The sequence below is a fragment of the Phyllobates terribilis genome, unplaced genomic scaffold (assembly GCF_046119375.1).
Source record: "Phyllobates terribilis strain yellow unplaced genomic scaffold, ASM4611937v1 Scaffold_2__4_contigs__length_985480577, whole genome shotgun sequence".
NCBI classification, from domain to species: Eukaryota; Metazoa; Chordata; class Amphibia; order Anura; family Dendrobatidae; genus Phyllobates; species Phyllobates terribilis.
Window position 1 is genome coordinate 794653593 of NW_027362762.1, and position 26257 is coordinate 794679849.

At 43.5% G+C, this 26257-nt stretch overlaps 1 protein-coding gene and 1 pseudogene across 10 annotated transcripts in view; one reads left to right on the plus strand and one right to left on the minus strand.

The window, feature by feature from the left end:
- CDKL5 (cyclin dependent kinase like 5) overlaps window positions 1-26257 on the plus strand; it is a 407568-nt gene that overhangs the window by 113234 nt on the left and 268077 nt on the right. The window lies entirely within an intron of this gene.
- LOC141247870 (phosphatidylethanolamine-binding protein 4 pseudogene) lies at window positions 5413-6039 on the minus strand (annotated as a pseudogene).

Here is a 26257-nt window from a genome sequence, read left to right on the forward strand (position 1 = left end):
CATAATTATAATAAAAGTGGGATGAAGACTAATATCCTCATCCTGTGTGAATCCAGAAAAAAAAAACTCGGAAAAAATGTTGCATCATAAATTTTTCACGTATGGGTTTTACCTTTGTTTTTCCCGAATAGAACTTGTACCTTGTTCACATATACTGTACATATATTTTCCATACAAAATCACTGAGAATCATGACTGATTTTGATCTGAGTCCCGGAACAAACTTGCTAATGCAAATCTATGGGTCTGTGAAAATATTGGACAGCACTCGGATGCCATTCATTTTCTGTCCGTTTTTCACTGACTGTTTGATATGAGAAGCTTGAGAAACCATCAGGTTTTTTTATTTTCCATCCCAGAAAAACTAATGAAATTCTGACCTTACTCTGATGGTAAAAACTGACACTGACCAAAAACACTTAGGCTATGTGCCCCCGATGCAGAAATGCTCCGGATTTTTTCCTGAGCGTTTCTGCATCTCCCTGCGGATTGTACATGCGGATTGTACATGCGGATTGTACATGCGGATTGTACATGCGGATTGTACATGCGTTTTTCCTGCCAGGGACATGTGGATGTGAAGCGTTCTTCACATGCATTTCCGCATGCGGGTTGTCAAGTGCTCTCCAAGCGATTTTAGCATCACTTGGAAAGTGCTTGACAACTTGGTCACACTATATAAATCCATGCAACCGGCATGGATTTATATAGTGTGACCGCAAGAATGTTAAAAAATAAAAAAATAAATATATAGTTACCTTCTGATGGCCCCCGGAGTCTTTATTAGCTCCGTCCTCCTTTGCCGGCAGCTCGCGGTACACTGAAGGACCTGCCGTCACATGACTATGATGTCAGCGCAGGTCCTTCAGTCCATCGCGAGTTGCCAGCAAGTGAAGACAAGGAGAGCGGGGCCATCAGAAGGTAAATATAATATTTATTTTATTCTTTTTTTTTTACAGTTTTCTATGGTACCCGGGTGTGGAGGAGAGTCTCCTCCTCTTCAGACCCGGGTACCATCCTCACATTGAAACGCTTGGATTCCGCATGTACAGATCCAGTGATGCGGAATCCAAGCGTTCCAATGCAAGTCAATGGCGGCAAAAACGCCGCAATTCCACAAAATAATTGGTAGTGCTGCGTTTTTTTCCGCAATGATAAACCGCAGCGGAACTTTCCGCAGCATGTGCACAGCACATGCGGATTATCATTGGGGACCATGGCAGGCCTTCTACCATGCGTTTTTTAAGCACTTCTGCAGCATTTTTGCTGCTGCAGAAACGCTTAAAAAACGCATCGCGGGCACACAGCCTTACACTCGTTTTTTGCATACGAGAAAAATCACTGACCTGTGAATGAGCTCGTAGGGTGATACTTTTTTAGCAAATGCTTATTGATGACGAATAGAATATTTGAAAGTTGTATCTTTTTTTTTTTCACTTTATTTTCCTTTAGGAAAAGGTGAATATTTTCGTACTAACACACCGATGGGCAGTTTTTCACAGCCAGTGCAGGAATCACCCACTGAATAAAATTTGCTGTCCAGCGTGCTGCCAGCCTCCATTCATACTCCTTGTGACCGACTGTGAAATAAAATTGCTTGCACAGTTTGAGATATAAATCTTACAAATGAGGTTGTTTACCAAAATATCTGCGTTCTTAGACCTGTATTACTATGGTCTACAGTAAAAGGATGTTTTTCCGTGGCACTTGTCATTATGTATGTAAGGCACGTTTTGATTTGATGCAAAAATAGGCGCGTAATCCCCTGTAATTGCACAAGATGCTGATTTCTCTCAAGGACACACATAGATGAGGAAGTCAAGTCAAGTAATAAGAAAAGTTTCAGTAATGTGTTTACTGGTGGGTTATCTGTTAGGCTAAGTTCACGCGACCGTATAAAAAAATCGTCCGTTTCATTCAGAAAACTCTGATTTTTTTCTCACAAATCTGCCATATGTGAATGTACTCCAGCAGAATGTAAGGGTAAATCTAAAATTTATTAAAGAAGTTGTCCACTACTTTTACATTGATGCCCTATCCGTAGGATAGGGCATCAATGTATGATCGCGGGACTCCTGCTGATCAGCTGTTATCAATGTAAAAGTAGTGGACAACCCCTTTAAGGACTTATTCATTCATCAGTTTTCACATAAGAGTGCTATCCATTTTTTTTTTCATGGATAGCACTCGTACCTATGACAGTCAAAGGGGCTGTTCACATGTCAGAGTTTTTCCTCGGACCGAGTGGTCCATGCAAAATCACGGAGACATATCCAATAGTGATCCAATTGTTGGATCAAAATCGGTAATTAAGTCTATGGGTGGCATCCATGTGCTGTCTGTTTTCAAAGATTGATAGATAGGAGAAGGTGGGAAAAAATTTTTGTCTAAACGGTGAAAAATTACTGATGAAACTCTCAAGACACTGATGAATGTCAGTCCATTTTTCTTGTACGTGAAAAAAAAAACTGACATCTGAATGAGCCCTTAAAGTAATTTTACTATAGTTACATAGGATATTATCTATTACAGATTTTGTCCGCTACTTGGAAAACCCCTTTTTAAATGCCGCGTAAAATAAGAAAAGCTTATACTCCCCTTCTGCACCGGCTCCGTTTCATCGATGTCGGTGCCAGGTGCCCCGACGCTCGCGTGACATGAGGTCATGTCAGTGCTGCAGTTGTGGCACCCCAGGGGTCTGGTTTCCACAGTAATAGCAGTATTATGTCTGTGAGCAGGTGGGAGGTCTCCTGGGCAGGAATCCTAAGCATGCCACACCTCCTGCCCAGTCCTGGGAGGGGAAGAACTTCCCCTATATAAAAACTGGGGCTGAAGCAGGGTTAGAGAGAGGAGTTCCAGACAGAGACGGAGTCTGGTCTGGACACGCAGAAACAGGGACAGGTAGACCTCAGGAGCTCTGTAGGAGCCAAGGAGAAGCGCCAGGGGCTGGAGCTGTGCAGAGCTCGCCCTGGGAGAAGGTACTAAAACCGGACACAGGAGTCCGAGGCTGTGGGGACTAAGATATACCCAGCAGCAGAATCCATCCGGCAGGGGATTCCAGGTCCTCTGGCCATAAAAGCCCGGAGGCTCAGTCACAACGAAGGGACCAGCACCGCCATCCCGGAGCGGAGGCTAACAGGAGGCCCCAGGTCACCAGCCATACGGGTGAGCACCACACGGTATACCCAGGGACGTGGGCTACTTGTAACCGCCGAAAGCAGGGTAGCCAGGAAGGGTACAGACTAACGGGAAGGCCTACAACTCCACCTGACCAGGGGAACTCCGGCTTACTCGCAGACTAACCAGGCCCCAACTACTAGCCAGTACTCCCGGGGGAATTTGCCTTGTACCATCAGTAAAGACCCTGAACTGTACCCTCGCGTCTCCGTGCTTCCTTGTCGCACCATTAGTGCTGGGACATCCACACCATCACTCCCAACATCAACCTCATCCTCTGCCCTGAGGCCATACCCTTCCCGTTGGGGGTTATACCATCCACGCTGCACATCCGTACCACCGGCCTCAGCGGACTGCCCTGCAGCGGCGGCTTCATAGCCGCATTCAACGGGTGGCGTAGTCGGACACTAATACCATCATACCAATAACTGCCACTTAGTTTGACCACCCTGGGCACGGACCGGGTCACCGCCACACGAAGACTACTACCCCCATCGGATCCGGCTCCGGGTATTCCCCGCGCGCACGCGCGCCGCACTACAGCACTGGCCCAGGGGGTGAGTCACAGTCAATCAGTGGCTGCAGATGTCCACCCTGATGGTATATTAATGAGCAGCATCAGTGACAGAGAGGGCATAATTTGAAGACCAGCCAGGACCTTAGGCCCTCTCCAGATGATTGACAGGTCTCTTCCTATTTGTATACATACCTTTGAAAAACACACCTGGCTGCAATCATGCCACCAGGCTTTGATTCGTGCTGCCCATGATTTGGGCAGCATGACCCGAGTGATAGTTTCCCTTTAAAAATAGCCTGATTTATCCTACGGCGTGAACCACTTTGTTAAATCTGGTGCATTTTAAGACTGTCTAGCCTAAGATTTCGATGTCTAAAAATTGAACAGTAGTAATAAATATGACCCGCTCTCTGACTCTGCAAGCGGAAGCTTCTGCAGAATCCGAGGAGAGAAGAGGTCCTGCAGTTGGCTAGATCCAGCAATCTGTCCACCTTGAGAGCAGCGCTTGCAAGCTGTATAGACAGGAGCTTGCAAGTGCTCCCCTTGCCTAGGAAACCCATCAACTTCTTGAGAACGGGAGGAATTCTAATAAGAGGTAATTTGCAAGGTTGCTTGTTTTAACAAGTACTTTGCAATTTTACCCTTTTAATAGTATAAGACGACCCCTTTTTTATTAGAAGGTATGGGTGCTGGATTGCTGACATTGAGCTGCAGTTATTCTGATTTCCATACTTGTGGTCAGGAAGGATTTTTGTCCCAAAGGGCTCGTGCACATGACCTTATTTTCGGTCAAAGTAAAATCCGACAAACTTCAGATCGCACGCTGACTAATGTTATGCTATAGGGCCGTGCACATGTCAGATTGTTTCCTCAGACCGAGTCGGTCAGAGGAAAAAATCGCAGCATGCCTGAGTTGGATCTGATATTCAGATCGCACTCGGCCATTCAAAGTAATGAGTCCGTGGAAACCATCGGACTGCATTCGGGTGACATCTGAGTGCAGTCTGATTTCTGGACTGACAATGAAGATGGAGAAATTTCTTTTCAATCTTCTCATCTGAGAAAATTGGATCACACTATGATCAGAGTTTGATTAGAATAAGATTTGCATAATTGGTCCAATTCTCTCAGATGACAGAATATACGTTGGTGTAGCCTAAGATGTAGAAATTTAGCTCTTGCCTCGTGTGAGGCTTTGCCTTTCTGTGGATCTGTATTCCAGTATAAAAGCCTTAACTTGATGAAATGGAAAAATCATACACGTTATTTATTTTTTTCTAAATGGAATAAATCTCCAATCTTCTAGAATAATATGTAACCTCTGTTAACGTGTTTGAAATGTTCACCCTTGATGAGGAAAAACGATGACATAATAAATGTTTATTGGTTACACACTCCGCTTTGACGATTATTCTAATTTATACTTTAGTTCAGATGTATACTATTTCACCAGGGTAGAAGTACTATTCACACTGGAAGGCATTCTTTGTATGACTCGGATGATTGAAAATAAGCAGTTCATATGTAAAAGTCCTGTATAATGATAATGCTACTGTAGAAGTAAGTAAGTACCTTTTAGTGGAACATGCTACTTTGGAACGGCATGGGTGTAGCTAATCCAGATTTATATTGCACTGAGTACGCATAGTCAATACATATGAGAATGAAGATTTTGTTTAATGTCACATATTCTGCTCCACGGATAAGGATTTCATACATTAAATATTATTCCCAATGCCAAAATCAGAGCGATCAGGATGCTGGATCATAAATTGAGTAGTAGCGACTGGGAATCCTGGGATCCAGCGTAGGACAAAAGCATTAACGTCCCATGACTCAAAATGTTCTTCACCTGGGAGGAGTGATGGAGAAACTCCTGGATATTGCATGTAGATCAGAAATTGGTACCTGTGATATCCTGACTGCGCTGGTGGATTTGGTCGGCGGTATGGAGATAAAACATTTCCTGTTACATGTCTTCCTTTAAGAAGAACATGACCAGGTATATCAGCGACCAACCAGTGTCTCCAAAATTTGTATGTTGGCTGAAATCTGCTTGGAGCATCAGGATCCACCATAATCAAGGTATACATTTTTTCTGGTTTGGCTTTAGAGAATTTGATCCAAGGAGGGCCCCAAACTTTGATTAAGCTGTCTGGGTACTCAAAGCAGTCTGGTATGTAAAGGCAGGAGACATCACCCATGTTTGGGTATATGACATGGACGTTTCCACTGCAGAACTTGGCATCTTCTCCAATGAGAGTCTCAAAGTCACATGAAACAGGAATACAGGAGAAAAATGATGGGAAGGATAAGAAGATTCCGAGAAAGCCTAACTTACCCATTTGTCACCTGTAGTGGTTCTAGACTGGTGTGTTTAACAACAGTAAAGTTCTGAGCTTCTATGATGTCATAGTTTGCGAAGTTCCTTGTTAGCTCTGCTGGCAGCGACTGTTCTGTTGATGGTTAAAACTTGGCAAATGTAAGGATCCCATTTGACTTTAACAAGGTCTAAATTGTGATGGCAAAAATTGGGTCATGTGGGATGTTTCATGTATTACATAGTTACATAAGCTGAAAAAAGACTTGGGTCCATCAAGTTCAACTTTTCTCCACCAGTTATACATTCTCTATTGCTAGATTATAACCCACAATGCCCTTTCTTGTGAGATAAGCATCCAACCTTTTTTAAAAGCTGTTATAATGTCGGCCATACTACCTCTTGTTGTCGGCATTCCACAGTCTGACTGCTCTTACTGTAAAGAACCCTTTCCTACTTAGCCGCTACAATTGCCTTTCTCCTCACTTAATAAATGCCCCTTGGTCCTTTTTAAGGTCTTTGTAAGGGATAAGTCATGTGCCAGTCCTTTGTATTGACCACACATATATTTATACATGTAAATGAAAATATTTCTGATCCATCTTAGTCCTCCATATTCATGAGCTCTGTATAATCCTGGCCACATTGATTTTTCTACTTGTACACAGTACAAAACAGAAAGCTGACAATCATAGGTAAGGGTGGGGTTATACAGAGAAATGGTAGCTCTGCAGCCAATAAAACAGTGATTTTATCAAAAGTACAGCAAGCGACACATATCTGGAATCAGGGTCTCTGCCCCTACATCATGCTGCTCTCAGATGCTGTAGCAAAAACCTGCTGACAGATTCCCTTTAATGCTCATTGATGCTCATGAAGAACGAAGGCTAGCCTTACTGTTTGGTCCCAGAGGAGAGCTACTGCATGTAGCACAAATTGCTGTAAGAACTAAGGCTGGACACCTTGTGAAATCCAAGTCTAGACAGGTGAAAACTATTTTTATGTTTCACGGAGCACCTATAAAATGTTATTTTTTTAATATTATGGCAGTTTGGTTTATTCTTTTCAAATTAGTTCCTGGTAAAACAATAACTTTAGCCTGATCAGGTTTGAATGAGCACTTGGGTGTCCATGGAATAGTTTTGTAATAACACAGCAGGTTGCAAAATTGAAAGCTCTGATATATGGGGAGGAGGCAATAGAAAGCAGAAAATGGAAAGTGCTTGTACATAATGTCATGCATCCTGGCTGACGGGGTAATCAGGCATCTCTCCATTGCCTATGAAATGGCTGATAACAGCTTCAGCTCAGATTTAGTTATAATGCGCAGATACTCAGCACTGCTGTGCAGAAGTGCTACATTACTCATGAAGGTTGTATTGCCTGTGTGGGGATGTGATTAAAGTTGTCTATTTTCAGATCGTTTGATTTAGCCAATACCGGACTTCATTTCCTCCTTAAATTACAGATGATGACTTATTTAGCGGAGCACCTGCTTCTTCCTAGTTCCCCTTCTCAGGCTTATATACGTCTAGCTGTAGGGTGTACTCAGTATATGCCATTTTTCCCTAGATGTGTTAACATTTTAGCTTGTTACTTTGTCATCAAAAATTTTGCTCAAAGGTTTTTTTTTTTTTTTTTTTACATTATATCACATTTGATGTATCAAAATGGAATGCCCCCCAAAATATCTCTTTTTAATAGTCCATTTCTACAGGGGGTTCATTCAGAATGTTTGAATGTAAAAGTCTCTGTGCTGTGTTCCGAATAGGATCTGAAGAGACAACAGCTTTCTGCAGAGCTGACTGTTCAGTGCGCATTCTGCATATAGATTGGCTATTTCCGTCAGCATCTGTTCCGAGCATGCCTCCTACACTGTAACGCAATGTGTTTAATTCAGCGAGTTCCTCCTGATCTCTGTTCAGATGATTGCACATTCAGACCCTGCAACATATGGCACAGGCTAAGAAATTGATTGGCCTCTAACAAGTTGAGCGCTCGCTATCCCTCTGAAGGACATAAAATATCCTTGTTGTTCGGGCCGTCTAGGATACTTTAATTAATATTGTCATTATCTTTTCCTTAATTCTGTCATGCCGTGCAGTAATTCTATACAGGAATTATTCACTGACCTACAGCACAAGCTTAAAGTCGCTGGACCGAATGCCTACGGAAATGTATCAAAGTGTGCGCTAATCTTTATTACATTTACTTTCATGTACGCCAATGTATTTTAATATCAGAGTAGCTTTAGTAATAGTGGTGTCTTCTCTGCGTTAGTGAATCATGAAAACCAATTTGCCGCAGCTTCCATTTTAGCCGACCAGCAACACTGATGCCAAAGAGAAGTAGAGCGGTCGTCTGTTCTAGAGAATCACATTGGTACTCTCAGAACCTCGGAAAAATCAGTGCTACAACAAACCATCGGTGACTTTAGTGGTTCAGACCACTGGCTGTGCAGGGGTCTGCAGTACAGTCACATTCACATGAGTGGGGGGCTAGGAGAACCGCTGGGGTTGGCCTGGAGTAGGACAATCATGGGGAAGAGGCCTCAGATCTAATGCAGCTTTGTGGCCTCTTCAATCTCAGGAATGGTGATGACCAAGCAGTTGGACTCTAACAGATCAGAAAGTTATGGCATATCGTCTTCTTGTGCAAAGTGGCTTCGGAGAGAAGTGGCAGTTATTTCAGAGGCAGTTAGTCAGGGCAGGAGTCAGGTAACCCACACTTTGACCACTTACTCTCCTTTAACTATGTTTCTGTTAGCTCTCACTTTTTCCTCTATAGTCCTCCACTTTCTAATAACCCCTCAAATCCCTACACCAAGTAAGAAACTCTTCATCTCTCCCTCTATTCTCCCCATTCATCTCACCTCCTCCTCCAAATTATTCCTCAACATTCAATCCTGGATCTCCAAACACAGACAGCCACCTCATGCTCTCTCTTTCTCCCACCTGCTAACACTTTCTCTGCTCCTCCTCACTGCTGGAGATATCTCTCCAAATCCTGGTCCTCCTCGCCATATCCCCACAGTCACTTCTACCTCCTATCCACGACCTTCCTCAAACTGTCGCAACCCTTCTAACCTCATACCCATCCAACTAATACCCACCTCCTCAGCTATACTAACAGGAGCTCTATGGAACGCTCGCTCTGTCTGCAACAAACTTTCCTTCATCCACGATCTTTTCATTACAAACAAACTCTCCTTCCTCGCCATCACCGAAACCTGGCTCACCCCCTCTGACACAGCCTCCCCAGCTGCCCTTTCATATGGCGGATTCCACCTTTCCCACACCCCCCGCCCCAATGGCAAACATGGTGGAGGCGTAGGTTTCCTCCTATCAGAACTCTGCGCTTTCACCAAAATCCCACTGCCACCCTCCGTTACACTCCCCTCTTTTGAGGTGCACTGTGTGCGCATCTATTCCCCCTCCAACCTCCAACTGGCCGTCGTTTACCGACCCCCAGGGCAAGCCACCACCTTCTTAGACCATTTCACTACCTGGCTGCTTCACTTCCTTTCCACTGACATCCCCACTATCATAATGGGTGACTTCAACATCCCCATTGACACTCCCCACTCGTCTGTCTCTAAGCTCCTATCCCTCACTTCCTCCTTTGGACTCACTCAATGGTCTTCCACACCCACCCACAAAGATGGCCACACACTGGACCTCATCTTCACCCGCCTCTGTTCCCTATCTAACCTCTCTAACTCACCACTCCCTCTCTCTGACCATAACCTCCTCACATTCTCTACCCTCTCCTCTCCGGGTGCACAATCCCCACTCCACAAACTCACACACCCTCGCAGAAATCTCAAACACCTTGACCTACACTCTCTCTCTGAATCCCTCCTTCCTCTCACAGACATAAATTCCTTGCACGATGCAGACGTTGCTGCTGCTTCATATAACACCACAATAGCTGCAGCTCTAGACTCGATCGCCCCTCTCACACACACCACACCTCGCACATTCAACAGGCAACCCTGGCACACTAAACTTACCAAAGAACTGCGCCGGGCCTCCAGGGTTGCGGAGCGGAGATGGAAAAGGTCTCACTCCATCGGGCACTTCATCGCATTCAAGCAATCCCTCACTAATTTCAAGTCCGCACTCACTACAGCAAAACAAACCTACTTCTCATCTCTCATATCCTCCCTATCTCACAACCCTAAACAGCTCTTTAACACTTTCAACTCTCTCCTTTGTCCCCCAGCACCTCCTCCCTCTTCACTCATCTCAGCCGACGACTTTGCCTCATTATTCAAACAGAAGATTGACACCATCAGACAAAACTTTGGCCTAAAGTCCACACAACCCCTCCTCATATCTGCTCAACCCTCCTCCTCCAAACCCCACTTCTCCACCATTACAGAAGGTCAAGTCTCCTCTTTACTCTCCAATTCACACCTCACCACCTGCGAACTTGACCCAATCCCATCCCACCTCATCACTAACCACACCTCAGTCTTCATCCCAACCCTAACCCACCTCTTCAATCTATCACTAACAACCGGAGTCTTCCCCTCATGTTTCAAACATGCCGCAATCACACCCATCCTCAAAAAGCCCTCCCTTGACCCTTCCTCTCTGACCAGCTACCGCCCCATATCACTCCTCCCCTTTGCCTCAAAACTTCTAGAACAACATGTCCACCTTGAACTGTCCTCCCACCTCTCCTCCTGCTCCCTCTTCGACCGTCTACAATCTGGCTTCCGACCGCATTACTCGACTGAAACTGCCCTGACCAAAGTCACCAACGACCTACTAAATGCCAAATCCAAGCGACACTACTCCATCCTCCTCCTTCTGGACCTGTCATCTGCCTTTGACACAGTGGACCATTCCCTCTTACTCCAGATTCTCTCATCTCTTGGCATCACGGACTTGGCTCTATCTTGGATCTCCTCATACTTAACAGACAGGACATTCAGCGTCTCCCACTCACGCACCACCTCCTCATCTCGCCCCCTATCTGTCGGTGTCCCCCAAGGTTCAGTTCTAGGACCTCTGCTCTTCTCCATCTACACCTTCGGCCTGGGACAGCTCATAGAGTCTCACGGCTTTCAGTATCACCTCTATGCTGACGACACACAGATCTACCTCTCTGGACCCGATATCTCCTCCCTACTAACCAGAATCCCACAATGTCTGTTGTCCGCCATCTCATCCTTCTTCTCCGACAGGTTTCTAAAACTCAACATGGATAAAACAGAGTTCATCATCTTTCCACCCTCTCATTCACATCCCCCATCCGACCTATCCATCAACGTCAATGGCTGTTCACTCTCCCCAGTCCCACAAGCTCGCTGCCTTGGGGTAACCCTGGACTCTGATCTCTCCTTCAAGCCACATATTCAAGCCCTTTCCACCTCCTGCCGACTCCAACTCAAAAACATCTCCCGGATCCGTGCATTCCTCAGCAAAGACTCTGCAAAAACACTAGTGCATGCCCTCATCATATCCCGCTTCGACTACTGCAACCTCCTGCTCCGTGGCATCCCTTCCAACACTCTTGCACCTCTCCAATCTATCCTAAACTCTGCTGCTCGACTAATCCACCTGTCCCCCCGCTATTCCTCGGCCTCTTCTCTCTGTCAATCCCTTCACTGGCTCCCTATTGCCCAGAGAATTCAGTTCAAAACTCTAACCATGGCATACAAAGCCATCCACAACCTGTCTCCCCCATACATCTGTGACCTAGTCTCCCGGTACTTACCTGCACGCAACCTCCGATCCTCACAAGATCTCCTGCTCTACTCCCCTCTTATCTCCTCCTCCCGCAATCGTATACAAGATTTCTCCCGTGCTTCCCCCCTACTCTGGAACTCTCTACCCCAACATATCAGACTCTCGCCGACCGTGGAAACCTTCAAAAGGAACCTGAAGACCCACCTCTTCCGACAAGCCTACAACCTGCAGTAAACACCACTGCATGACCAGCTCTACCCTCACCTACTGTATCCCCACCCATCCCTTGTAGACTGTGAGCCCTCGCGGGCAGGGTCCTCGCTCCTCCTGTACCAGTCGCTGACTCGTTTTGTTAAGATTATGTAAATGCTTTTGTTATGTATATCCCTATCACATGTAAAGCGCCATGGAATAAATGGCGCTATAATAATAAATAATAATAATAATAATATCCTCGTAGTAGGTGAGCATTGTATAAGAAGGGAATAACATCAGAAATTACTGTTAATCTAATTTTTAATGTAATTTTTTTTACCCCCAGTGAGCCATTTAACAAATATCTTCCTATAGGCCTATGAGTTTGTAAGATGAAGCTTCTGATGGGGCAGAGTAGATGGAGCCATGAATTACTCCTGTCTTAGAGAAGATAGATGGATGGACTAGATTCACACCATGTTTTTGCATCCTCATAAGAGCCACAGTACTGTTTGTCTGTCAACTTTACCAATAATGCAGGATAAAAATTATACCCCCTTCTTTCTTTGTTAATTTGTGCAGACCCTGTAAAACAGAAGTCGGTGGCAGCAGTATAGCCATCATGTCGCATCCTGTATATATATGGTACGAATCTAGATAAGCTAGAACAGTGGTCCCCAACCTTTTTTGCACCAGGGACCGGCTTGAAGCAAGATCATTTTTCCATGGCCCAGCAAGGAGGGGGTGGGGTGGGCGGGGCTTTGGTCATATGGGGGCGGGGTAATGGAGGGATTTGGAGTTTAGTGCATACTTATCATATAGTGTAGACCAGGTCCCCGCCAGGAGCTATGCCAGGAGCCCCACATAATGTGCTGTGCCAGGAGCCGCATCACTGAGGCCCCATCACGCCCTGCAGCAGGACAGGGCAGCTGTCCTGACAGCTGCTGTTCAGCTGCATTTACTTCATCCCAGGGGCGGACACAGACTGTAGTGGGCCCCTGTGCAAGAAATTTTTGGGGGCCCCCCCCGCCCTTCATAAGGCAACAAAGTTATGTAAACATAACCCCCCCATGTGCATCTCTCACCCCCCCATGTGCAGCTCACCCCCGTGCATCTCTCATCCCCCTCCGTGCATCTCTCATCCCCCTCCGTGCATCTCTCATCCCCCTCCGTGCATCTCTCATCCCCTCCGTGCATCTCTCATCCCCTCCGTGCATCTCTCATCCCCCCCGTGCATCTCTCACCCCCCCGTGCATCTCTCATCCCCCCCGTGCATCTCTCACCCCCCCGTGCATCTCTCACCCCCCCGTGCATCTCTCTCCCCTCCCCCCATGTGCATCTCTCATCTCTCCCCTCCCTCCCATGTGCATCTCTCATCTCTCCCCTCCCCCATATGTGGATCTCTCATCTCTCCCCTCCCCCATGTGCATCTCTCATCTCTCCCCTCCCCCCATGTGGATCTCTCATCTCTCCCCTCCCCCATGTGCATCTCTCATCTCTCCCCTCCCCCCCATGTGGATCTCTCATCTCTCCCCTCCCCCCATGTGCATCTCTCATCTCTCCCCTCCCCCCATGTGCATCTCCCATTCCCCCCACTCCTAGTTAATTGTATTTAAAAAAAAATAAAACTTGTTATACTTACCCCCATGCGATCCCTGCAGAATCCTGGCGCTCGTCCAAATCGCTGACACCAGGTTCTCCTGACTTCCGGCCATGTGACGGCGCCATGAAGGTGCTGCCGCAGCAGCGCAGCGCTAAGATGTCCCGGACCCGGCGCTTAGCATGCGGCCGGGGGCCCCATGAGGAGAGAGACGCACAAGAGGGGGGCTCCGAGGGGGCTCCTACCGGCCGGGCCCCATACTGGAGTCAGGGCAGTCATGCCCTTATGGCGGCCCTGCTGGAGGCTGGAGGGGCCCCCTCTCCCCGCGGACCGGCTGAAAAACCCCAACGGCCCGGTCCTGGTCCGCGGACCGGCGGTTGGGGACCTCTGAGCTAGAATACCTTAATATCTTCAGCAAACTCTGAATTCTATTCTTCCTATTTGTGTAGAGGGTACTTACTAAATAAAGTCCTGGATCACAGCAGCATTGTCAAGCAGCTATACAGTACTCTATCTCTAAAGGGTGAGAGGTATTGTAGGAAGAATGAAAGTATGGTGTGAGCTCGCAGTCTTGTATGGGTTTAGAGCAGAAGGAGAAGCCGCAGTCATATAAAGAGTAGGGTCTGCGTCTTGGCTGTTAATGAAAATAAAAGTATGATATGGAGCATTTTTAATGCACTGAGTTTTTTTCAGGTGATGAAACCTGCTCTCTGTGTGGTGTTTTGGTTGTTATGACTTTCCAACACCATTGGTTTCCGGTAAAACATATATGTAAAAAGACTTCTTAAAATAACATTAATTAAAATTTTTACCACTTTATTATGTAATAAAAATTTAACTCAACCATTCCAATAAAAGATATGCATGTGTACAGGAAAGCAGTTAGCCCTACAGCAATGATTAAAATGGGCCCCACATTACAGTGTCATGTTCTGCCCAACATTACAGTGCTAGTTTTTGCATCACATTAGTGCCAGGTTTTGCCCCTCCATTACAGTGTCAGGTTCTGCCCCCCATTACAATGCTAAGTTTTGGCCCACATTACAATGCCAGATTTTGTCCTGCATTACAGTGTCAGGTTATGCCCCCCATTAAAATGCCAGGACTTGCCCCACATTACAGTGCCAGGTTTTGCCTGGTGTTTATTTTCTCCTGCTTGTTTGCTACAATCTAGACCCTCCTCTCCCAGAACCTCAAAGCAGCCACAGTTCTGCATAGTGCACCATAAATGTATGTATATGTATGTGTGTTTGTGCGTGTATATATGTATGTGTGTATATATATATATATATATATACAGTACAGACCAAAAGTTTGGACACACCTCATTTAAAGATTTCTCTTTTTTTTTCTTGACTATGAAAATTGTACATTCACACTGAAGGCATCAAAACTATGAATTAACACATGTGGAATTATATACTTAACAAAAAAGTGTGAAACAACTGAAAATATGTCTTATATTCTAGGTTCTTCAAAGTAGCCACCTTTTGCTTTGATGACTGCTTTGCACACTCTTGGTATTCTCTTGATGAGCTTCAAGAGGTAGTCACCGGAAATGGTTTTCACTTCACAGGTGTGCCCTGTCAGGTTTAATAAGTGGGATTTCTTGCCTTATAAATGGGGTTGGGACCATCAGTTGTGTTGTGCCGAAGTCTGGTGGATACACAGCTGATAGTCCAACTGAATAGACTGTTAGCTGCTTTTTTCTTGCCATAATACAAATTCTAAGTAAAGAAAAACGAGTGGCCATCATTACTTTAAGAAATGAAGGTTAGTCAGTGTGAAAAATTGGGCAAACTTTGAAAGTGTCCCCAAGTGCAGTTGCAAAAACCATCAAGCGCTGCAAAGAAACTGGCTCACATGAGGAAAGGAAGACCAAGAGTCACCTCTGCTTCTGAGGATAAGTTTATCCGAGTCACCAGCCTCAGAAATCGCAGGTTAACAGCAGCTCAGATTAGAGACCAGGTCAATGCCACACAGAGTTCTAGCAGCAGACACATCTCTTCAACAACTGTTAAGAGGAGACTTTGTGCAGCAGGTCTTCATGGTAAAATAGCTGCTAGGAAACCACTGCTAAGGACAGGCAACAAGCAGAAGAGACTTGTTTGGGCTAAAGAACACAAGGAATGGACATTAGACCAGTGGAAATCTGTGCTTGGTCTGATGAATCCAAATTTGAGATCTTTGGTTCCAACCACTGTGTCTTTGTGCGACGCAGAAAAGGTGAACGGATGGACTCTACATGCCTGGTTCCCACTGTGAAGCATGGAGGACGAGGTGTGGGGGTGCTTTGCTGGTGACACTATTGGGGATTTATTCAAAATTGAAGGCATACTGAACCAGCATGGCCACCACAGCATCTTGCAGCGGCATGCTATTCCCTCCGGTTTGTGTTTAGTTGGACCATCATTTATTTTTCAACAGGACAATGACCCCAAACACACTTCCAGGCTGTGTAAGGGCTATTTGACCAAGAGGGAGAGTGATGGGGTGCTACGCCAGATGACCTGGCCTCCACAATCACCAGACCTGAACCCAATCGAGAGGGTTTGGGGCGAGCTGGACCGCAGAGTGAAGGCAAAAGGGCCAACAAGTGCTAAGCATCTCTGGGAGCTCCTTCAAGATTGTTGGAAGACCATTTCTGGTGACTACCTCTTGAAGCTCATCAAGAGAATGCCAAGAGAGGGCAAAACAGTCATCAAAGCAAAAGGTGGCTACTTTGAAGAACCTAGAATATAAGACATATTTTCAGTTGTTTCACATTTTTTTGTTAAGTATATAATTCCACATGTGTTAATTCATAGTTTTCATGCCTTCCGTGTGAATGTACTATTTTCATAGTCATGAAAAATCTTTAAATGAGAAGGTGTGTCCAAACTTTTGGTCTGTACTCAGACCATTTAAAGATTTTTCTGTATTTTCTTGACTATGAAAATTGTACATTCACACTGAAAGCATCAAAACTATGAATTAACACATGTGGAATTATATACTTAACAAAAAAGTGTGAAACAACTGAAAATATGTCTTATATTCTAGGTTCTTCAAAGTAGCCACCTTTTGCTTTGATGACTGCTTTGCACACTCTTGGCATTCTCTTGATGAGCTTCAAGAGGTAGTCACCGGAAATGGTCTTCCAACAATCTTGAAGGAGTCCCCAGAGATGCTTAGCACTTGTTGGCCCTTTTGCCGTCACTCGACGGTCCAGCTCACCCCAAACCATCTCGATTGGGTTCAGGTCTGGTGACTGTGGAGGCCAGGTCATCTGGCATAGCACCCCATCACTCTCCTTCTTGGTCAAATAGCCCTTACACAGCCTGGAGGTTGTGTTTGGGGTCATTGTCGTGTTGAAAAATAAATGATGGTCCAACTAAACGCAAACCGGATGGAATAGCATGCCGCTGCAAGATGCTGTGGCAGCCATGCTGGTTGAGTATGCTTTCAATTTTGAATAAATCCCCAACAGTGTCACCAGCAAAGCACCCCCACACCATCACACCTCCTCCTCCATGCTTCATGGTGGGAACCAGGCATGTAGAGTCCATCCATTCACCTTTTCTGCGTCGCACAAAGACATGGTGGTTGGAACCAAAGATCTCAAATTTGGACTCATCAGACCAAAGCACAGATTTCCAGTAGTCTAATGTCCATTCCTTGTGTTCTTTAGCCCAAACAAGTCTCTTCTGCTTGTTGCCTGTCCTTAGCAGTGGTTTCCTAGCAGCTATTTTACCATGAAGGCCTGCTGCACAAAGTCTCCTCTTAACAGTTGTAGAGATATGTCTGCTGCTAGAACTCTGTGTGGCATTGACCTGGTCTCTAATCTGAGCTGCTGTTAACCTGCGATTTCTGAGGCTGGTGACTCGATAAACTTATCCTCAGAAGCAGAGGTGACTCTTGGTCTTCCTTTCCTGGGGCGGTCCTCATGTGAGCCAGTTTCTTTGTAGCGCTTGATGGTTTTTGCAACTGCACTTGGGGACAATTTCAAAGTTTTCCCAATTTTTCGCACTGACTGACCTTCATTTCTTAAAGTAATAATGGCCACTCGTTTTTCTTTACTTAGCTGCTTTTTTATTGCCATAATACAAATTCTAACAGTCTATTCAGTAGGACTATCAGCTGTGTATCTACCAGATTTCTGCACAACACAACTGATGGTCCCAACCCCATTTATAAGGCAAGAAATCCCACTTACTAAACCTGACAGGGCACACCTGTGAAGTGAAGACCATTTCCGGTGACTACCTCTTGAAGCTCATCAAGAGAATGCCAAGAGTGTGCAAAGCAGTCATCAAAGCAAAAGGTGGCTACTTTGAAGAACCTAGAATATAAGACATATTTTCAGTTGTTTCACACTTTTTTGTTAAGTATATAATTCCACATGTGTTAATTCATAGTTTTGATGCCTTCAGTGTGAATGTACAATTTTCATAGTCATGAAAATACAGAAAAATCTTTAAATGAGAAGGTGTGTCCAAACTTTTGGTCTGTACTCTGTGTGTGTGTGTATATATATATATATATATATATTATTATATTATATTATATTTCTTTTTATGTTGCTCAGTGCATTATATCCATATTTTATGCTGTAATATAAATATTATCTTTTCATGCTTGTTTTATTTCTATGGGCCTGGTTGTAATTATTCATTACCGACGAGCCCACAGGCTGCGCTACTGTGCCAATTGGTTTAGTAAACTAGGAACACAAAACAAGCTTTGGCTGTCAGGAAATGCTGCTTGATTTGGCTTTCAGACAGTATTAAGACAAGTGGACAGGGCATTGCTAAGCCTCTCTGGACAGCTTGTAGGTGTTTGTCAGGGACGTTGTGGAGAGATGTGAGGGCGGTTGACAATATTAATAAGGACAGTCTTTTTATTTCTCAATTGCACTGTTTTCTGTAGCACAAAAAAGAAGCATGGACGGAGCCACTGACCACTTCAGAGGAAGGCAAAGCAAACTGAGAAAAAAAACCTGTGTGCTCACCAGTTGTCATGAGCATAAGACCACGTTCACATGTTCAGTATTTGTTCCTCTCCTGGTTTTCTTTCAAATACTGAGGTAAAAAAACAATCAGAGGAAAAGTATAATAGAATCACGTCACCACTTCTGTATTCATCACCCACTCCTGGTTTTGGCTTACAAATGCTGAGGTAAAATACTGACCGAATGCTGAACGTGTGAACATGGCCTACCCCTTCAAGGATGCAGCTCATTTTGGTGTATAGGAAACATTGTATTTATTGCTCTGCGACATTGCGAGAGGCATTACTTGGGATTATTTTTTATTCTGTTGACGTTGTTGTGTAAGGTTTTTGTTGCGGTTCATTTAGCTTAGTGTTAAAATCAAATGAATATTTTTTTCTTGTTATTTTTTTTGGAGGAGTCAGGCAAAATAATTTCAGTTCTGCTTTTTTTCCCTGGCATTGACCATATACCATACAATCTTTATTGAACTCTTTGTAATAACTGGCCTTATGTGTTGATATTCTCCTTTACCATTTGTTAGACATTACTATTTTTTTTTATTATATATATATTTTGTGTCTTCCAATTAAAATTAATTTGTACATTCAAAATAGACAGGCATCTGCAAATTCACAGCTAAGTCAAAGCTCCTAATTGTCTCCTTTTTTTTAGTGTGGTCCTGCTAAATTTTCCCAAAAGATGCTGTTACTAGTAGTATTTTTCGGACACACCTGAATGTGTGGAGGCGGCTTCATAATGACCTGTGAATAATGGTTAAAATATTAGAAAATATATTTAAGGTAGGTCCTAACAGGCAGTTTCAGGTTCACAATAAAGGTATGTTCACATATGGTGGAAACTTTACAAAAAGTAAGGATTTTTGCAAGCTCAGTTTAGATGAATCATACAATCACACGGGTCTATCCTGGACAAACACTTTCAAGTAAAGATGAGCAAATCGATTCACAGGATCCTGATCCAGTTTATTATTCCGGGGTTGCCGAACCTACCTGCTGGCATCCCTGCTCTACTTTTGATTAGCCAGCCTGTGCATCACACCACAATGATGACAATGTGCCAGGCTGGCTAATCAAAAAGAAGGTGGAGATGTCAGAAGGTAAGAGGCGGTTCACAGGACTCTCGTTGGGCAACCACAAAATACTGATGTATTTGCTGGATCGGGGTCCTGCAAATAAATTAGCTTGTCTCTACTTTCAAGCAATGTGGGAACGAGAAAACTGAGCGGCGAGCAGGGTAGAATTTCTTCTCAAGAGAATTTGATGATTTACCAAATTGAGGCATAATTTTGGGCTGGATGGGTGACGGGCTTGTGAAGCACATGCCTAACAGCGGCACCCATCAATTGTATTCTTTGAAAATATCCCATATTAGTACATGGGTAATTTTAAAGCCTCTACTAGAGTGAATTCACACTGGAAATGGAAATCAGGTCCATCCACCTGAATAGGGATTTTTTTGATGAATGGGACAGTTGCAAAAATTTCCACAACAAAATCTGCAGAAAACATTGAATGTGTAAACATACTCTTAGGCATCTGTGACAGCATCCATTGAATGTATACATTGGGTACTTTTCCTTGAGGCCTAAAAACACAGTGTGAACCCAGTCTTAGGCCACGGCCCCACTATCAGTATTCGGTCAGTATTTTTTCTCAGGAGTGGGAGCCAAAACCAAGATTGGGTGATAAATGCAGAATTGGCGACTTGTTTCTATTATACCTTTTCTCGGATTGTTCCTCACCTGGTTTTGGCTCCTACTCTTGAGAAAAAATACTGACTGAATACTGATAGTGGTACCGTGGCCTGTGGTTGACTTTCAAACTCGTATGAATATGACTTTGGGCCATCTTCACTAGGTCATGAATTTAATGCCAACAGGATTACATACAGAGAGGACAATACAGTAAACCATTCTCTAAAGGTAAAACCATAGTGTCTCCTGTTTTGTATATATTTCACATTGATTGCAGTTTTTACATGGTGTGGGGTCATTATTATTATTGGTTTCCATAAAAACAGTTCTGAAAACATTTTAACAAAATGCAATATTTAGAAGCAAAATAAATTGTGGTTTTCGTTCTTGTTGTTGTTGCTCTTTAAACAGCTACACAAACTTTGATAGGGTTTTCCCATCAAAGACATTTATGGCATATGGATCTTCTTTTGTTGATTTTGGGCACTTTTTTTGTAACTTTAGTGACAAGGGCATGTTTATTTCCAATTGTCACTTTGACCGAAAGGTCTGGATGATAACAATCTCCTATTAAATGTGAGCTGCAGTAAATCTCAGGACTTTCATAGATCACAGATTTAAAGGCACAAATCCAACCCATTTTGGTCATCACTATATTCATTTAGAAAGATTTATCAGAGCTAGTGAAAAGGAAAGGTGGAGTGAGTGGTTTCCATTTGCAATTAATCACATTCAAGCCTTTATTTTTTTCTAAGTAATTGATTATTATGAAGTTATTCTAATTTTTTTTTTTACTTGCACAGTTTATAATAAATCTCCTCCTAAATATGCAGTGTGTGTTACTTGTAGGAAGAGCATTCTGTAGTCTTTTGTATTTAAACCCCATAGACCGTAATGACATCTAAAGGGCCTCAGTTAATAACACTGTATCAGTGCCACCTATAGACAATGCATTTCTAAAAAAAAAAAAAAAATAGTACCAGCAAAATGGTCAACATCAACAATGCCAACAATGCTGATCGGATGTGTCTTCATAAACCATGCCAAAAGCCCTTGGATGCATCATGACGTGTATAAAATTGCCCTTTGGTTCCTACACTTCATTTTTCATAGTTACATATTATTGGTATTTTATATATATCCTTTGTAAATTGATTTTTACTCACTTTTTCAGGACACATGCTTGATCAACTGTTTCCATAGCTTTAGAAATGAATAAAGAGCAGATACCTCTCTGATTGGATGTGGGGGCACCGCACCAGGAAGGACATGCGTCACTGACCTCTAGTCTCAACCTAGGTACAGATCCAAATTGTGGATCTACACCCAGGGGTGTACATAGAATACATAGGTCCCCAAAGCAAAACCCCATTTTACCCTTCCCCGAGTGAGTCGTTGGGGTCGGGCGGTGTCATGCCGTGTAGGAGCAGTCATAGAATAGGTTGACCAGAAACACCAGAAAACATGGCTTACCAATAAACAGGACTTCTCTCTTCTAATTGGCCAGCTGACATTTCTGGCCCCGGGACTAAATTACTCAGGGCTTTTCAGATGTGCAGTCTCAGTTTTCATCAATGTGACGTCTACTCATCGGTGTTTCGTGGAAGAAGAGAAGGCCTTCCATGCAGCTTCTAGTGCTAGTCCTGACTCCTGAATCTGATACTGACCAATATGGTGATGTTAGATCATTGTTGGTCCGTATAAATAACCCAGAGAGAGGAAATCACATGGAAGGTCTTATCTTCTTCTGTGAAACGCTGATAATCAAGGCTACGGTGGAGAGAACTGAGGTTGTGCGTTTATCCAATATCTACATAATTATTGTAAAAAAAAAAAAAACATTGTCTATCTTTTTTTTTTTTTTTCTATTTACGCAAAGGAAAGACTGGGCTATATATCAGACACAGGAAATGTTCACTACCCCTTCGCTATAGAACGTGCTAAATTGGCTGAGTGCTTCTCGCTTGCTTCCTGCTATGATATAATTGAGTTGGGACGATATGTGTTGGGTCTGTCCCAGAACGAGTTAGTTTCCATGGAGCAATTGCTATTTTTTAAGATATGTCTTCATCTGGTCCAAACTCTGCAACCGAAATCTGCTGCTCATCTTTATCTATTACAAACAGAAAAATCTTTCCCGAGATATACCTCCGAGAGAAAAGCTGTGCCAAACGTTATTTGTCATACTTCGTTTAGAGCACCGCAGCACAACAGATGTTCCAAGGACAAACACACTGCTAAGCATATTCATATTAGGATTTTATTACCAGGATGGCAGATTATGCCGTAATTTAATCTGGATTGCAAATGACTCCGCCACTGACTGATCTTGTTAAAGTGTCAAATTCCAAATACTGTCAGGAAAATATATAGCAGCATTATTCCTTTTTTTTACCTTAGCTTGATTAAAATGGGATTAAGTGAGCGCCCCCCTCTGGTTACAGAAATTACGTAGTAAAAGGATTCATAAATGAACCAGCAGTTATTAATCACTCTTCGTGATTAGGTTGTGACTCATGTTAATCTCTTGTAGGTTTATCTAACTGTAAAAGGATAACATTTTCCAAAGAAAAGAATTGGAGTGTAGTGTTCCTTATCGCGCCGTGGATTTATGGTCTCCTTTACACATGCATAGATAATTACTTTTTATTGCTGGTTTAAAAAACATTGTTTAAGTAAATTAATATTTCATATTAGTAACAGGTCACCAAGATAGTGGTTCAGGTCAAAAAGGCAATATTACATAATTGTAATTACTTGTGACCCCTTTGGTTACGGCTACATGGCCACTTGTAGGTTCTGGTGTCGCACTGCAACATGGCATCTACTGATTTTCATTGGGGTTATGTTGAGTGTTCAACTTTGCCCCTAAAGACTTCAAAGTCTTGCGACTCACATGTGACCTATTTGCGATTTTTGACCAAATCTCCGGTGCGAAATTGTCTCACAGTAGCAAGTCACAGGCAAGCCAGGGGTGGACATACCATTGGTGCAACCTGTGCAGCCGCACAAGGGACCATAAGGTAAGGGGCCACTACCACCTCCTAACCAGGTGCAATTGCTCATTATCATGTGCTACTGGATTGCAAAGTGCTCATATATTGTTCTGGCAGAGGGGCCTCTTCTATAGGTGGCTACTACTGAGGCAAGTGACTAGTCAGAGACTTTCAATCGACTAGTGCCTCATGGCTTGGGCTACACAGTAACTTAGACTGCACAACATGAAGATTGTAATGTTGCATTGTGACATTGCATCTAATGTTTGTGTGGTTGCGTTGGATCTCATGACTGTGATGCAATTATTCCAAAAAAATGTGTTGCAAGTCACATTAATTAATAGAATTAAAATTAATGTGACTTGCAACTAAAAATTACATTATGTTCTTCTATTATAATTGAACAAGGCACCCCCCATGGTATTGGTGCACAAGTAGGGGCCCGACCCTTTATAAAAAAAAAAAAAAAAATAGTAATAATAATCTTGAAAACCTAGTACTCAAGAAGAAATGTGTTTTATTCATAGGTGCAATCCACAAACAAAAGCATTATATTTCAGTCAAATCATTGACCTTCATCAGATGCACCAATTGCTGTGAAAGAAGCATGAAAAGCTTAAGTACAAGCCAGGATAAGAAAAGCGCCCTGATATTGCGGATCACCGCTGTTGATATGGCTCCATGGAGAGGCATTCATTTTGTCATCATCGGCCACAATGCAAATAGCTTGTGACACCACTTGCTTTCAAACATTTTTTTCTTTTAAAGTCAATTCAAAGAAAAAAATAGTCTTGCAACAGCAAGTAACTGCACAATGTTTTTGGTTGTGCGATTTTTCTAATAATTGATGTTGTGGGACCAAAGCTGCCATTAGCCCTTGCCATAAAGCACCACTGCTGCATTTTGGTTTTTTTTCACCACTGGAGTGGCGCTACTAATCTAAGGTCCCTGCACCTAGTATTATACTTACCCGCCGCTGCCTTCACCTGTTATTGGCACTACCGCTCCGGTCCTGCAGCGCCATCTTGCGGTCTTAACTTCTCACTGACCTAAGTCAGAAGTAATGGTCACAACAAGCAATCAATGTAAGTCTAAGAGGGCCAGAACGAAGACAAAACCAGGCTCTCATAGACTTGCATTGAAAAGTGACCCCCGGCTCGCTTGAGGAAACACTGGAGCAATCTGGCAAGTCACAAACTGCTGGAGACTGATCGGAGCTGCGCCAATAGAAGATGAAGATGTCAGCGGGTAAGTGTCAGACTAGAAGCACCACTCCAGTGCTGTAATAAAAATCAGTATTTAAAACTATGTCCTTCACTCATTGAGCATTGACAATCATTTAACGAACAACAATTAGCCATGATTCAGTAACATACCTGTTACTCCTTAAAGGAAATCTGTAACCAGGTTTCTGCCACCTAAATTGAGAGTATCATAATGTAGAGACAGAGACTCTGATTCCAGCGATGTATCACTTACTGGGCTGCTTAGTGCAGTTTTGATAAAAATCACTGTTATCTCTGCTGCAGATCTACAGTTCTCTGAATGCTGAGCAGTGTATAACCCCGCCCACACCACATGCACAGTGTACACAGAAAGCAGCCAATCAGTGATGGGGCGGGGTTATATAGAGCTCTGCATTCAAAGAACTGCTAGATCTACAGCAGATAAAACAAGGATTTTGTCAAAATGAGTAGCTCAGTAAATGACGTATCACTTGAATTAGGGTCTCTTCCCCGCCCATACAGAAAGCTGACAATCAAAAGTGTGGGTGGGGTTATACAGAGAAATGGTAGCTCTGCAGCCAATAAAACCAGTGATTTTATCAAAAGTACAGCAAGCAGCCCAGTAAGTCATACATTTCTGGAATTGGGGTCTCTGTCCCTACATTGTGCTATTCTGACATGGGGTAGCAACTGCTGAGGTTCCCAAGCGAATTTCCTGGCAATCACTCTATACTGTTAGGTTAACCTATCATGTCAAAAAACACTTGTTATAACACAGATATGGGTTTAATCTGCAAGTTAATAGCATTCTAAAGCGGTGCGGCTTTCAACCATAGATGCGCATCTGGTGCAGCTTCAGTCACACAGTGAGCAGTGACTGCAAATACGCCCCGTCACTAACTGATAGCCAGCTCAGCAGTGCATCAGTACAGAGCTGGCTGTCAGGCAGTGCCAGGGCGTGCTTACAGTCACCGCTCACTATGGACTGAACAAGACTGAAACCATGCCGGCTGCGCCTCTATGACTGTAAGCTGCCGGGAAGAATAAAATTCGTTCCTCCTGGTAGCGAGTCTTTCAGAGCAGAAGCCGCACGGCTTTAGAATGCAATTAACCTGCCGATTAACCCCATATCTGCAGATTAAAAGCATTTGGAGACATGACAGGTTCCCTTTAAGTATAGAGAGGGGGCGGCTTCCCAGTGGAAGAATGAATATTCTTTTAACTGCTGCAGCATTTCCAAAACCTGAAGCGGTTAAAAGAAGTGACGCTAGATGGAACATGTGCACAGCAATATCATTTTGACGTTGCTGTGCATTTTGTTCCATTTATGGCAATTTTTCAACCTTAACAAGTTGTATTTTTTATGTGGTTTTTGGACGTGGATTTTTCTGGCTATAGATACCCTAAGATTATGATTATAATATGAAACTGAATAATAGCAACTATTTAGTGTATTCTTCTGTATAAATGTTGTAAATTGCAGTCCAATACATATTAAATTATTTCTCCAGTATAAAAGTCTTCCATCAGAAGATATGGGTTATGTGATTGAATGGTCTGTATTTAGAAAGCTGGCTGCATGGCCCCTAATTACAGCCGTGTTCATGCGGTATACCACACTTGCTTCCTGGGTGATTGAGACTCTCGGACCCATCACCCTTACAATAGGCGTGACTGTATGGCTAAATTGAACAACAATTACTCTCCGCTGCTCTCTAATAACTGAGGAAGATGAAGCTGTGGATGAGTCACAAAGGTCTGATGGCTTTTAACGCTTCTGCTCCTGCCGTAAGACCAAAAAATGTCAGAAAAAGGATATATTTATTTTTTACAATAGCCAC